The 15,745-nt window shown below is 41.0% G+C and overlaps 1 protein-coding gene across 6 annotated transcripts in view; it reads right to left on the bottom strand.

Annotated features, from left to right (window-relative positions):
• Window positions 1-15,745, bottom strand: part of ADAMTSL1 (ADAMTS like 1) — an 890,060-nt gene that overhangs the window by 85,627 nt on the left and 788,688 nt on the right. The window lies entirely within an intron of this gene.

The raw sequence follows: 15,745 nt of genomic DNA, 5'->3' as shown, positions 1-15,745 counted from the left end.
CATTGATAAGTTAAGCTAAAGAACATTCCCATCACTAAAGGAGCCCAAATGCTGCCCCAGCCCTGCCTTAATCCTTTGGTAACTCTTAATCTCTTTTCCATTTCTAAAATTTTGTCATTTCAAGAACGTTATAAGAATGGAATTTTATAGTACTGTAATTAAAAAAATTTTTTTTTCCACTCAGAATAATTCTTTGGAGATTATATGGGGTCTCTAATGGTACCATGGTTGTGTGCTTGCTTCACTTGTTGAAGGACATCTGGGTTGTTTCCTGATGTGTCTATTTAAATAAAGCTGCTATAAATATTTCTGTACAAGACTTTGTGTGAACATAAGTCTTCATTCATCTGGGATAAACGCCCAGGAGTGCCATTGCTAGGGCATACGGTAGTTGCATGTTTAGTTTTTAAAGAAACTGCTGAACTGTTTTCCAGAGTGGCTATATCATTTCACATTCCCATCGGTAATGTATGAGTGATCCAGTTTCCCTCCATCCTTGCCAGCATTTGGTGTTGCGATTAGTTTTAATTTTAGCCATTCTGATAGGTGTGCAGTGATATCTCATTGTGGTTTGAGTTCCCATTTCCCTGATGCTACTGATGTTGAATATTTTTTCACATGCTTTCTTGCTGTCTTTATATCCTCTTTGGTAAAATGTCTCTTCGTGTCATTTGAGCAGTGTCTAACTGGAATATTATTTTCTATTGAGTTTTGCAAGTTCTTTACATTCTAGATATTAGTCCTCTGGCAGATACGCGGTTTGCAAACTTTCTCTTACTGGTATTGTGACAGTATTTACGTTAAACTACTGCATCAACCTGGGGAGAATTGACATTCTATGTTGAATCTTCGAATACACGAACACTGTATCTCTATTTATTTAGATCTCTTTTAACTTCTTCCATCAGTGTTTTATGGTTTCTGACACACACGTTCTATATACATTTTGTTAGATTTATGCCTAATCATTTTGATTTTTTTTGAGGGATGGTAAATTACATTGTATTTTCAATTTCACTGTTCACTGACAGTACATAGATATACTGCTGATTTTTGTATATACTGTAACCTTGTTAAACTTACATGTTAGTTCCAGGACTTGTTGTGGGTGGATTTCTTATAATTTTCTAAGTAGGTGATCATTTTGTCTGCAAATAGTGTTATTTCTTCCTTTCTGATCTGTATGCCTTTCATTTCCTTTTCTTGCATTATTTCACTGGATAGAGCTTCCAGCCCTGAGTAAGAATGCTAGAACTGAATAAGAATGCAGAGTAAGAGTGGTGATAGTGGGTTTGGGGTATGACGAGTGATTTTTAATTGATACTTGGACATTTTCATATTACATTATGCAAATCTGGATCTTATTTAAGCCTACTGTTTTAGTTGGCTTTCTCTGCAACCACTAAGGTGGGGGAGCAGGGAAGGGCCACCTTATTACTACCCAATGGAAATAGAGGTCCAGATTCTCCAGCTGCCTCCTTTGTCACTCAAATGGGGGACTCCTCTGCCTAGCAGAGCAGTGGTGGGACTTCTGGCTCCCCACATGGTCTCTACTGGCTCCACTGTGGGAGGGGCCTTAGTGCTGTTGGGTAGTAGGTGAAAGTCCTGACTCTCCAAGAGGCCTTCTGTAACACCACCCCAGAGTAAAGGGTAAAGAAGGTGTCACAAGGTGAGGGTAGAATTCCAGATTCCCAATGTGCTTTCTACCCTGCTTTTCGCCCTGTGGGGATGAAATTTGTCTTTTCTGACACCACATCCATGGGGGTACTGAGCAACAATCACTTCACATCAGATGAGGTGAAGTCTAGGTTCCCCAGTCAGCCTTTGCTGGTGTGGGTGGCAATGAACCATGGTTTTTTGTTTTGAAGTAGAGCTTCCCAAAAGTTTTCTGTCTGGTTAAGCCACCCCTTTCCTGGTCCTCTGGCTAGAGAGAGAGGTCTTCGGTTGAGGCATTTTTTTCGTGTTCCCATTGCATCTGCGGATGGCTGGCTTCTTCAGCTCTGAGTTTGGGAGTGAGGAGGCAAAAAGAGAACCCAAGGAGGTAACAACTGTGTAGTACCACAGTCCCCGAGGTCTCTAGCCAGTCTGCTTTTTCCTCTCCACCTTTGAGTCTTCAGTTTGTTTTATGTACAGTCGCCATGGATTTTAATTGTATTTAACAAGAAGAATGGGGACAAGTGCATGTGCGCCACCTTCCCGGAAGTAGAGGTTCTGTGTACGTGACATTTTAATGGGCCTTTATCAGCTGAGGCTAAAAATCCAGCACTTTGTGTACACGGCCACAAGATACAATTAAAAGAACCATTTATTAAGCACCTCGGGGAAATAAGGGTCCACATGAAATAATTTTTTTATGTACCCTAAGCTTACTTCTTTGTAAGCCAAATGGATTTAGTTTTGTTTTAACCATTTTATAGGCAGGACACTACAAGGTTGTTCCCTCTTCTGTACCTTCATTAACTGTGAAGAAACCCCTAACTCAACAATGCCATTTAACTTGCTTTTTATAGTTTATGTTTTCTCCCTCATCTATTTATCCATCATTCCTGCCTGCACTGTCACACAGCCTCCTGTTACAAGCTGTCCTCTTTCTTCTCCTCTTCCCTTTTAACTGTGCTCTAGGTATAGGTTGTTAAGCTCATTAAAACTATGTTCCAAGGCAGAAGCTTGAGTAAGGTCTGAATACGTGCATAGGCTTTCCATCCTTATTTTGACTGTTTAGGGGTCTTTTTCCTTATCTCACCTGTATGTACTCCATATATACGAGACTGTGTAAGACCTGAAGTGGAGATGAGTGACTTTGAACTATGATGGTTTCCAAGAATAACACAGGGTGATAATAGGGGAATAATCTGGAATGACAGTGAATAAATCCCAGCGTATTTTCCTTACCTCCCTACCTGCAGAAAGCTCCCTGCTCTAACTCCAAATATACCTTAAGTCTAACCCGCCCCTCTGTCGCTATAATCTAATGTTGTCACCTTCTCTGGTTGGACTGCAGCACAGCCTAACTGATCTCACTTCCACCTGTCACTATAGTCTCTTCTTGTGACAGCTACAGTGATCTTTCTCAAACATGAATCCGATTATCTAACTCTTCAGTTTAAATTATCCAGTGCTTTATCAGTGCACGTAGAACAAAATTTGAAACTCCTTTTCACAACCAACCGTGTCCTCTATGGGTTCAGGCCCAACTGTCAACCTCTCCTACCTCACTGGAGCCACACTCCCCATCAATCACTGCTCTGGCCACACTGACCTCCTTTCTCTTCCTGAAACATCGGCTCATGTACCAGGGCTCTTCCCTTTTCCTGACAGCCTCTAGGTACAGACTTCTGCATGGCTGTCTTCTCCAGTTGTTCCTCAGGTGCAAATAATATCTTCTACTGGGACCTTTCCTAACCACCCCATCTAAATCAGGCATTCCTTTATCCCTGGCCAGTCATTATGTCTCTTACCACCAACTTCATAAGCAAAGAAATATCCGAATTTATCATTTATTTGTGTATTCTCTGTCCCCATCCCTCACCAAGTAACCTCCATAAAAGCAGGGATCACATCACTCTTGTTCTCTTCTTTATTCCTACTGCCTAATCCGGGCATATTGGTAGGTCCTCAATCGATATCTAGTAAGTGAATATATGTGTGCGTTTCGTATGCTATGTGTATTCTGAATTTGTTTTTGCTTTCATAACAACCCCGAGGCAGGTAAAGTACTTGTTTTATGTAATCAAAGAATTGAGGTTCAGAGAGGCTTCACGGATTGCCCAAGACCACAGAGCAGCAGGTAGTAGGGGTAACCTAGATTTTTGACCTAAAGTCTGGTGCTTGTTATACGGAATCTCCAATCCTTGTCTGTGGACTGGCTGTCTCAGAACTCCCTGGGTACTTATTAAAAACATAATCTTCCTGCTATAATACAAATTGCCTCACTGTGCAATAAAAACAACTGTGCCAATGGAGAAAAGTAGGTAAGGGACCAGAGAGTTTCAGGCTCACAATTACTAAGTTATTTTTCCTATAGGAATTTTAATAATAAAGTTTTTTTTATAGCTGCAAGTGTATAGCTATAAAATTCAAATGTCACTGAATTAAATCCAGCCCTTAATTAATTATATTGAGTTTTTGCTCAAAAGTACTGGCCTTTTGTCCTGTCACTAGAGGTGCTCTCATTTGCAGAGGCTACTTGTACATTTCTCACTACCTTCATGATCCATTGTTTTTTTTTTTTTTTAATTTTTTTTTTTCAACGTTTATTTATTTTTGGGACAGAGAGAGACAGAGCATGAACGGGGGAGGGGCAGAGAGAGAGGGAGACACAGAATCGGAAACAGGCTCTAGGCTCTGAGCCATCAGCCCAGAGCCTGATGCGGGGCTCGAACTCACGGACCGCGAGATCGTGACCTGGCTGAAGTCAGACGCTTAACCGACTGCGCCACCCAGGCGCCCCTTCATGATCCATTGTTAAGACAAATCACGTTACCCAAGTATTTGTAATTATAAAATACTGTTTCTATTTTTTTTTCTTTTTAATGTTTATCAATTTATTTTGAGAGAGAGAGAGAGCGAGCTTGAGCAGGGGAGAGGCAGACAGAGAAGGAGAGAGAGAGAATCCCAAGCAGCCTCCGCACTGTCAGCACAGAGCTCCACATGGGGCTCAAACCCATGAACTATGAGATCATGACCTGAGCTAAAATTAAGAGTCAGATGGTTAACCAACTGAGACACCCAGGTGCCCCTGAAAATAATGTTTATCAACCTCTTACATCTATTAGAAAAAGCTTGTATATATTACTGAGTCCCATTCCAGACCTGCTAAATTTGAATCTTAGGTGGTTTAAAACCAGCACACAGGGCAACGACTTTGACTTGGGACACAAAGTTTCTCCCTACCCCAAGAGTAAGGCAACCGTGAGATGGTTTTAGGTCCCCTTTGATTTACTCCACCGTGGTTCCCAAGGAAACAGATTCATCCGATGTGCATAACCATGCCATTCCAGTATACAGGAGAAGCTTTGCCAGTGACAGAGTTCAGACTTCTGATAAAGTTTTCTGTCCTGGAATGGAAGCTATAATCTCCATTTTCAACAAGTTCATAGGTAATTCTGATACACAGCCAGGTTTGAAAATCAACAAATACACTCTTCTGGTTTTTCTGTAACTGATTTCTCTGATTCTGGGGAGTTGGAAAGATTTCTTTTAAGAGACCTTTGCTAGTTCCTATTTGAAAATTTCAAGTTGGACCTTGATTTTAATGGTCAGCTAACAACAACAACAGCACCACCAGCAGCAACAACATGAACCTATTCTAGATCATCTGGATGATGACTTAATAAGTGAGTGCTACTAAGTGATGCCATGCCTAGGTTTGTGTCTGATTATATTCACGTTAATGAGTTTGACTTGAAAAAAAATTTTTTTAATGTTTATTTATCTTTGAGAGACAGAGAGAGACAGAGCATGAGCGGGGAAGGGGTAGAGAGAGGGAGACACAGAATCCGAAGCACGGTCCAGGCTCTAAGCTGTCAGCACAGAGCCCGACACAGGGCTCGACCTCACAAACTGCAAGATCATGACCTGAGCCAAAGTCGGACACTCAACTGACTGAGCCACCCAGGCGCCCCTGAGTATGAATTTTAATTATGGAAGTTAATTAAGACGAAAAAAAAGACTAGAGATGCACAGAGGGAGTGAAATGATAAATTAAATGTTTGTGCTAAGACGATGCTCAAAAACAAAAGTCACGGCATGCTGTACTCAGAATGGCTTTCACAGTAGGCAAAACAGAAACGTCCCACGGGACTTGGGCCGTGACGGCAGGGCCTCTGCAGTGTGAGGGGTACCTGGGCCGTCAGGCTGGTGGGCACATGCTGCTGGCAGCTCTTCCCTTCTTTAAGTCAGCATCAGCCAGCAGAGTAAGTTCACACTCACTAATGTAAACCGATAGGGTTTATAGATTAGGCTTTCCTTTAATCTATGCATTTCTCTTACAGCTGACTAAGAGCGAGAGAGAAGGAGATTAAGCCTAGTTATACATGCCTAAGAGAAACAAAGAAATGGAAACAAAGGCAAGTGTTTCCATTTACTGGGTCTAATATGAGGAATCAAGCCCATCCGAGAGAGTCAGACCTAGAAACAGCAGCATGAAGGGAATCGTTTTTGCTCAGTTCAGATCTCATACCCCTTAGCTTTTGGATTATGGTTCCTGTTAGAAGTCATGTGGAAGAGGGGAGATAGAGCCTCACTAGCGATAAGCAAGGGCAGCCCTTGTCACAGGGTGAACGTGAGGCACAGCTAAACCCGTGTGCCGGTATCCAATGGTGTGCTACCTTGTGATGCCTCTACAGCAGAGGAGTTCGGCCACCCAGGCACTGTCCTTACCCTGAAGGATGAGCAATGGAGAGACAGGTATGGATAAATGAGCAGCCCCAGGAGCAAATGCTCAGAAATACATTCCTGGGTGTAGCCTAGGTTCTGGCTCATGCCTCTTTCCCGCATGTGTGGCTCTGGGTAAAATCAAAACCCAATGGGAAAAAATCTGAACATATGTGCCTGAAAAATATCTTTGGCCCAGTATAAAGGTGATTGAGAGAGGAGCCAGAGGAGATGGAAGGTTTGTTTTTTGAGTGCAGCCAAGAACAGAGAGCATTGTGAGTAACTTTTTCTCAGGGCCCAAGTCCAGGCCTCTGCTAATAGGAACTTTGTTTTTAACAGCATGATGCCTTCCATTTTAGAAGCTCCGGCTGAGGCAGATTTACTACTAACCAACTCCTTTCTTCTTCTCAGTCACACAGCTAGGTCACTTCTCAGCCTCTTTGCAGTTAGGTGTGAGCAAGGTACCAAGTTCTAGCTGATGGAATGCAAGAATACCACTTCTTGGCCCTACCTTCGAAATCCATCCTGAGCAATGATTTATTTCAGACTTTATGTGAACAAGAAACAGTCTATCATATTTAGCCATCATATATTTGCATTTTTTTTTGTCACAGTAGTTAGCAAGGGCTAATTAATCCAGGCTTAGTGAATATCTGTTAACTCATTGAATGAATCAAATGGGTCCTTCTTTCAATTCTCCTAACCTTATGAGTCACAAACATCATTTGAAAATGGTTCTTTACTATTGTGAGCCATCAAAAGCGAATCATACTTCAAAGACTTGAGGTTCTTACTGTGTAGCTGGAGGCAATCTATGCTGGGAAATGTGCATGTGCGTTCATTCCCAGGCAGAATGGGACATGTTGAAGATGACTGTGGTACAGGGCAGTGACAGAAATGGGAACTGCGGGCAGTGGGTTTAGAGACTACCTGAGAGCTCCAGTACGGATGTGTCAACGGCACATAGGTTTGAGATTCTGAAGCCTGAACTAGCGATTGGCAGAGTCCTCCTAGGGTACCATTCAGGTATGGACTCTGGGTAACGTGCATGAGGACTGAGCAGCAAAAAAAAAAAAAAAAAGGCATGACAAACTAGTGATGTCTACAGTGGGCATGGGCACGAGAAGGGGCAGCCCACACATCAGGTGTCTGGACTCCATCACTGAAGAGTGACCTTAGGCAAGTTATTTAATCTCTTTGTACCTTGGTTTTCTACTTCTATGACTGCAGAGAAGAATAGACACATTAATGTATGTAAAGCTGTTAGAAGGATTCCTTAGCACAGTATGAGGTTTGAATAAATGTTAGCGATTACCGGCATCAGATCTGCAAAATGGGAGGAAATGCTGCGACGGTGTTGGGAACTTCTGGTAAACTAAGAAGCAAGTTTAAAGAAAATAAAGAGGAAATGAACAAGAAAAAAGAGAAGGATCAAATCTGTTAGTGAGAAGGAACTCAACTGTTTCAATTTTGAAAAACTGTGAAGGTTTCAGGATAATTACAAAAAGAAGAAATTTAAATACGATGGATTCTCCCGAAACTGCCATCAGCATCTGGACAGACACAGAGAGCTTAAAAGTCACCCCAGGATTGGTCTTGTTGGAGACCCCAGAAAGCATCTACTTGCAGAGAAATGAGACTGCGTATGCTAGGCTGACTTGCCAGGGACCCCTGCGGTACAGTTCAGGAAGCCAGCTGTGATAGCCAGTGGCCCCAAATCTCAATTCAGGAGAAAGGTGAAGAAGGTAGTGACACACACTAATGAAAAGATTATTCAGCAATGAGGTGTTACAAATGTCACATACTTTCAATATCTAAAACAAAGCAAACTGTATTCAGCCCAGATTTAATCAATGGATGATGTCTTGTAATAAATGAGACTATCCAAACAATGCCATAAGAAATGCTCACTTCTGTAAGTATCACCGGTTTCTCACACGGGCCACTGGAGGTAAATCTGCAAAAGCTCTCTGAAGTGAGAATTCCCGGTTGAAGAATTTGAGACTCATGAGTTAAATACAGTTAACCACGATCAGTGCGATCTCATAAAAGCCCTTATAAATACCAACATCTTAGACATCTGAAATTAGTAATGATGGATACTGACTATTACCAGTTACCATCCCGTGCCGGCCAGAAACTTTTCAGGATCTGGCTACCTGGCAATTTCAACAAGAGTTGCTTTGTTACAGATAATAGTTATACTGAAAAGCATGATTTTTTTTCCCCTTAGTCTGGTTCTCCTTCCAAATACCTTTCACATTTTATAGCTCAGGAGTTTTTAACTCCTTCCTGTCCTGCTGTCTCTCATGTGGGGTCTCCTCCTCTTCCATCTCCTGCCTCCTGATTGGCATCTGATCTTTCAGTCCACTCTGCTTACCCTGTCCCCTTTCTCATCACTGGTCCTTTGGAAAACTTTCCTCTCACCTATTATTTTTCTAAGACATCACTGCAAAAGCTGTACTTCTTTGCTATCTAGTCTTCTGGTTTTCCAAAGAAAGGAATACATTTGTAAATGCTAGGATTTCAGGTACGGGGAGTTTATAGCTGGTAGTGGTGGTGGAGTGGGGACTGCTGTTCTTGATTTGCATGTAAGAAATTCATAGGAGTCTTAGGTCTTCAAGAGACTCACGTGTGCATCTGTTTAAAACCCCTCTGTTTATAATAAGGACACAGATTTATAGTTCTAAATCTGTTTCTAAATTTTGAAATGAGGCAAATACTTTGCCTAGAATCCTATTTATTCCATTATTACACTAGTTTCCTTTTTTTGTAATAGCAAAAAATAAATGCTTCTCTTTCATCCAAATTGCTACATGGTTTTAGTTAGTGTAATCTAATAAATTATTATGCTTTGCATAATACTCTGACAACACTGGGAAATGTGGTGTAACATGTGATCAGAGAATACAGAAAACAAAATACAGAAACCAGACAGTACTGGTAAACTCCAGGCTATGTTCACAGCACAGACATGTTTAGCCTCAAAATATTTTTTTTTAAAGTTTGAATTAGTTGAGCTTAGTTAAAAATGGAGATCTGTGTCTGTTTTGGTTTGGCTTATCTGGAAAAATTAGAAGGTCCATCTATATGCATTTTTCTATGTCAACAGTTAGATGAAAATGAACTATGCCTTTCAGACAGGGTATGCCAGGCAGAATAATGCCCCCCACCCCCCAAAGATGTCTGCATCCTAATCCTTGGAATTGGTGTCCATGTTATGTTGTGTGGCAAAAGGAAACTAAGGTTGCTAACCAGCTGACTTTAAAATAGGGAAATTATTCTAGAGTATTTAGGTGGGCTCAGTCTATCATATGAGCTCTTAAAATCAGAAGAGGGAGAAGTGTGTCAGAGAGAGGCATCATGAGAAGGGCTCAGTCCACCATTTCTAGCTTTGAAGATGGACGAAGAGGGCCAGATGCCAAGCAATGCAGTAGCTTCCAGAATCTGGGAATGGCACCCTGTTCATAGCCAGTAACAAAACAGAAACCACAGTCCTAGGTAGCAAGGAATTAAGTATTGCCAACGATCTAAATGAGCAAAAAACAAAAAAACAATCTCCCCTAGAGCTTTCAGAAATGAATGCAGCCTGTTGACATCTTGATTTTACCTTGTGAGACACTACTAGACTTTGACCAAAGAACTGTAAGATAATATATTTGTGTTGTTTTGACAAAGTTATCACTACAACAAAGAAGGTATATAAATGACTAGTAAGCACAAAAAAGATACTTGACATCATTAATCATGAGAGAAATAGAAATTAAAATCACAATGAAATATTCTCATTCATGAGCATGGTTATAATAAAAAGAATGGACAATAACAAGCATTGGCGAGGATGTGGAGAAACTGAAACTCTCATGCATTGCTGGTGGAAATGCAAAATGGTTCGGCCACTTTGGAACACAGTTGGTAATTTCTTAAAAAGTTAAATCCAAATGTGGCACATAAACCAGCTATCCCACTTTTAGGTATCTACTCCCAAGAGAAAGGAAAACATAATTCCACACTGCATGTGAATGTTCACACAGCATTATTCACAACATACAAAAAGTAAAAACAACCCAAATATCCATCAACTGATGAATAAAATGTGGTATATTCATACAATGGAACAGTATTCCACCATAAAAAATTTAGCATATGTGTTACAATGTGGATGACGTTTGAAAACGTTATGCTAAGTGAAAGTAACAAATGACCATGTATTGTGTGATCCATTGATATGAAATTCCCAGAATAGGTACATCGATGGACACATACATCAGTGCTTGCTTAGAGCTAGAGGAAATGGGGGGACTAGGGAGTGATAGTTAAAGGGTATGGATTTTATTTTCAGTATAATGAAAATGCTCTAAACTTGAGCAAGGTGATGGATGTACAACTTAAGGTACTAAAAGCCATTGAATTATATACTGTCAATGGCTGAATTGTGTAGTATGTGGATCATTTTTAAAAATTTTAAATAATTTAATAATTTAAATAATATTTTTTAAAAAAACAATAACCTTGGATCAGAGTGATGGTTACACAACTTAAAAATTTGCTAAAAATGGGGCGCCTGGGTGGCTCAGTCGGTTAAGGCTCTGACTTTGGCTCAGGTCATTATCTCATGGCTTGGGGGTTCAAGCCCTGTATTGGGCTCTGTGCTGACAGCTCAGAGCCTGGAGCCTGCTTCAAATTCTGTTTCTCCCATTCTCTCTGTCCCTCCCCTGCTCACGCTTTTTCTCTGTCTCTCAAAAATGAATAAATGTTAAAAAAAGTAAAAAAAAATTGCTAAAAAAATCACTGAATTGCACACTGACAATGGGTGATATAAATTATACCTTGATAAAGCTGAAAAAATAGTTTTAACCCAATTTAATCTATTTGTGATGATTCAGGAACATTGTGACTATTAATTATTTGGCACCAAAAATGAGAGGAATTGGGATTTCTTTGACCTTGCTATCCTGTTTAGTTGGTGTGCCTTTAGTATAAACATTGTAGGGCCTAAGGTGGTGGTCAGGGCTCAGACTCCTTTTCAGAACATTCCCAGGCTGTGTGGCTTCCTTCTACTCTCTTGTTTTCAATACCATTTCCTAAAGATATTTTTTGCCATTGTTAGTGTGTCATTTACCTCTTCTAATGATTCAGGTGGAGTCTATGATTTATTGGAAGACTAAGGCAGCAAGTGGTGCTGTCCTCGCTTTTTCTGCATGTTCCACTGCAGAATCCTAGACAAGTGACCCCACATCTAGTACAACCATGTGATGCTGCAGTGTTTCTCAGAAACAACTAACCCAGGCTATGCTATATCCTGCTATCTGTCCAACCACCCATCCTTCCCTCATTCCTTCGGACAGATGTGGGCATTGCTTTTTCAGAATTTGAGACAGGCTAGTTTGGATCATTTGTACTTTTTATGTTTGTTTATTTTGAGAGAGCACGTGAGCAGGGGAGGGGTAGAGAGGACAGAGAGAATCCCAAGCAGGTTCTGTGCTGTCAGTGTGGAGCCCAATGCAGGGCTCCAGCTCATGAACTGTGAAATTATGAACTGAGCTGAAATCAAGAGTTGACGCTTAACTGACTGAGCCACCCAGGGGCCCCAGGATTGTGTGTACTTCATTTCCTTTAGTCTACTGAAAAGCAGAGCAGGTTAGTTGGATTCTCCTGCTAAATTCATGCCCATTTTATCTAAGTTCTGTAAAGACTAGTGCTCTGTAGTGGGCAGGCTACACATCTGTGCATACAGAACAAAACTTAAGGATGCTGATTACTCAGGATTATGTCAGATAATAAAATCCCTTGATGGCAGCTTGGATTAGTCAATGGCCAATACCCTGTGGTCCAGAGCACCATCTGGAACATAGCCAAACTTGTCTACCTTTCCCTCCGATCCAGAGCACTGGAGAAAACCTCCCTTTGTTTTTGCCACTGGTGACGAAACCCTCTCTAGCCATCTGTAAAGAAAAGCCCTTCTCTGGTTAACAGAATTGCTGGCTAAAAAAAGTTCAGAAATGCCAACTTAAAATGACTTACATTATAAAACCTTACAAAACTGCTCATCTTTTATTGCAGCTACTAAATCATGATGGGGAGGGGGCAGAGAAAGAAGAATTTCAAGGACAACTGCCTTTTTATTTTCCTTTTTCTTTTCTGTGATCTCTTTATTAGACACAGTATGTGTCAGCTATTCAACTCATCAAAAAGCAGAAAAGCATGCCAGGAAAGGAGAAATATTTTCTGTCTCTCTCTTCCTGTGAAAACTTCAGATGAGCTCATCTGTGTTCTCTCCTTTCAATGAAAGATAAGCTCATCCCTCACCTTCTTCCCATTTTCCAGTGATGATGTCAGGCAGGCCTTACAGTATCTCTTTTGTGATCTTATAAAATCAATGACAACCAAACACGTTTCCCTCATGGCTATGACCTCATCCATGGTTTACACCTGGACAGGACTCATCTGCATTGGTAAGTAGAGCTAAACTCCACTGATCCAGACTGAAGCAATTTGCCAGGAAACTACTGCTTTCCTTCAAAACCCTGCTTTACCATTCAGCTTGGTTTCTGAGCAACCTGGCTGAGTGTTGAATCTGACTAGTCAAGAGGGTTCTCCAATCTTTGTGCCCATCTCTGTGCACACCAGAAACTCTCCTTTTACCCAGAACTGTCTATACCTCATGTAAAGTAATAAATACTTCAAAGAGTTAGGTATGTGACATTTTGGGGATAATCTTACACTCCTCCCTACCTCCTATTACTCTCCCATCCACCGTATGCTACTGTCATCTACATTCTGAGCAGTGAAACACGTATCCAATTAAGTCACTTTAGGACAGAAAGGAATTTTGTGCCCCTGTGTTTACATGGCTGTGGGCTTCCATTCTGAACCAGGGAGGTTGACAGGAGGCTATCTCCATACTGAGAAGCAAAGTACTCTCAAATCTCTGAGACTCAAAGATAAGTCAGCACATAATGGATGGGTTTGAAGAAAAGCAAAAGGATACTGAAGAAAATATTTTATAGGACAGAATAAGGCAGAAGGAGGAAGATTTGGCTGTAATAGCATGTCTGAAGCTGAATTGTGTTTAAAGAAAAATTGTGTAGAGAGTAGCAATGGACCAAAAATGAATCTGAGAAGCAGAAATGGGGCACACTCCCTATAGAGGATGGGGCAACTCAATGGAAGAGGTCTGGTTGTGAGCCAAGGAGAGCTCATCAGGCCCCCTTTCCTGTGGCCCATGTGAAATATTCCTTACCACAAGCTGTCTCCCTTCCTCGAATCCAGGAAGGCCAGCCCTTTCCAGATGGCTAATTCAACTTCCCCAGCTGGCATTGAGACATTGAGAGCAAGGTGCTCTACAGAACGTTTGTGAGCATTCCAGTCTCTGAGAAGGAGTCTTCCCTACTGTAAAAACAACTTGGCTTTTGTTTTATGTGTTATCCTCACAATAATAATAGCTAACAAATATTGAGTGCTTGCTATATTCCAGGCACAATTATCAGCATTTTATATGAATGAATGTATTTAATCTTCGCAAAACCCCACTGAATCATGTGCTAGTTTAATCACCATTTACAAACGAAGAGGCCAAGTCAGAGAGAGTAAAGAAGCTGCTCAAGGGTACATAGCCAGGAAGCGACAGAGCCAGGATTCCAATCCAGACCATGAGGCTACAGAGCCCTCAAGCTTAACTGTCAGGCTCTGTTTGCTCTTGTGAATTATTATGAACAAATTTCCCCATTTCTGGTCAACTCAGGCACACTGGCCAGACCAAAGTTCAAAATCGTGGACACACCTGAGTATCTTGAGTCTCAAAAAGATGTTTTTCCCTTTTGGTCTAACATTCATACTGAAGTCAAGGAAAACACACACACACACACACACACACACACACACACACACACACACAAAACCTGCCATGTTTTTAGATGTGCATAAGCACTGAGATTTACCATGAAGATTTAAACAAAATTTTTTAAATATTTATTTTAAAGAGAGAGAGAGAGAAAGAGAGAGACAGAGTTCGAGTGGAGGAGGGGAAAAGAAAGCAATGGAGACACACAATCTGAAGCAGGTTCCAGGCTCTGAGCTGTCAGCACAGAGCCCAACACAGGGCTTGCACCCACAAACTGTGAGATCATGACCTAAGCTGAAGTCGGAGGCTTATCTGACCGAGCCACCCAGGTGCCCCTTACCATGAAGATTTAATTGCAAGTGAGCTGAATCAGTTCCTAAGTCTGTACACAGAGTTTCAGTATGAAGACTTATAATGAAAAATACGTAGAAGCAAACTTGGACTGTTTTACACATTTTAGAATTGCTTTCAGGAGGTATTTCATTTTAGAAGAGCTAGAGAAAGGAAACATTTATCAAGTGTGAACTATGTGCCTGGCATTGGGCTAGGTGCTTTTTCACATGCACAATCTTATTTAATTCACAAAATCCCATAAAATATTATTAATTTCATTTTTACAGATGAGAATGAAAACTCAGTGAGGTTGCATACTTTGTTCAAGATGAGCAGTATAATTGGTAATCAAATTTAGAAATGCTTGACATCCATTTCCCCCTTAAATTTAGTGTATATTTGGGTGGTATTTTATATGCTGCTACATAGGATCTTGCATACATTTGAAGGAAATTATAATTATCTCTCGATTCTAGGTAGTCCTGTATACATCTATTGCCTTTACTAGTCTGTAAGCATTATGGAGCACAAAACTCAGGCCTTATTTATTGCTCATTGTTCCCCAGTACTTGGCAGAGGGTGTGCTTAGAACGGTAGCTGGTGTGCCACTTAATACTATGTGTTGACATTGGCACAGGTGTAGCAGATAATTCCAGGTAAAGACACAAAAACAATCTTAAGGCAACATATGCACATTTTGAGCCTTAATTTTTAGCGGGACTATTGGATTCGTGAGCACACCTGAACAAACCCCACCACCGAAGTACAAGGGCACAGTCCTAGGTTTGGTGTTTGTGATCAAATTCATAGGCCAAACCCTTTCCTTCCATTCCCTAGTGCCTCTTTTGCTGCTCTCTCTTTTCTGGCTTTGAACACTTTGGCAGCCTCCAATAGCTCTTCTCCAAAGAGTTGAAGACAAGTCTGATGTTACAATTGCCTTACTTAATTCCAGACAGGTTTCCATTAATCGTATTAAATTCAGGTGAACAAAGGGTATTTAGTCTGTGACGGAGCTGAACCGTATCAGGATAAATATAAACAAGAGAGTTAGTTCCGTAACAGCCACTCTTTGCCAACAATTGGAAGCATGTCAGCAGTGCCCTTGCTATGGCAGGCTGGAGTGTGGAAGGCAGAAGAGATTTTAGGAGATTGGTGCTGTGCATCTGGACTCTGTATAAAGAGGGGAATAAAGAT

This window comes from Prionailurus bengalensis, chromosome D4 (genome assembly GCF_016509475.1).
Source record: "Prionailurus bengalensis isolate Pbe53 chromosome D4, Fcat_Pben_1.1_paternal_pri, whole genome shotgun sequence".
Classification (NCBI taxonomy): domain Eukaryota; kingdom Metazoa; phylum Chordata; class Mammalia; order Carnivora; family Felidae; genus Prionailurus; species Prionailurus bengalensis.
This window is presented reverse-complemented; position numbering and strand designations above follow the sequence as displayed.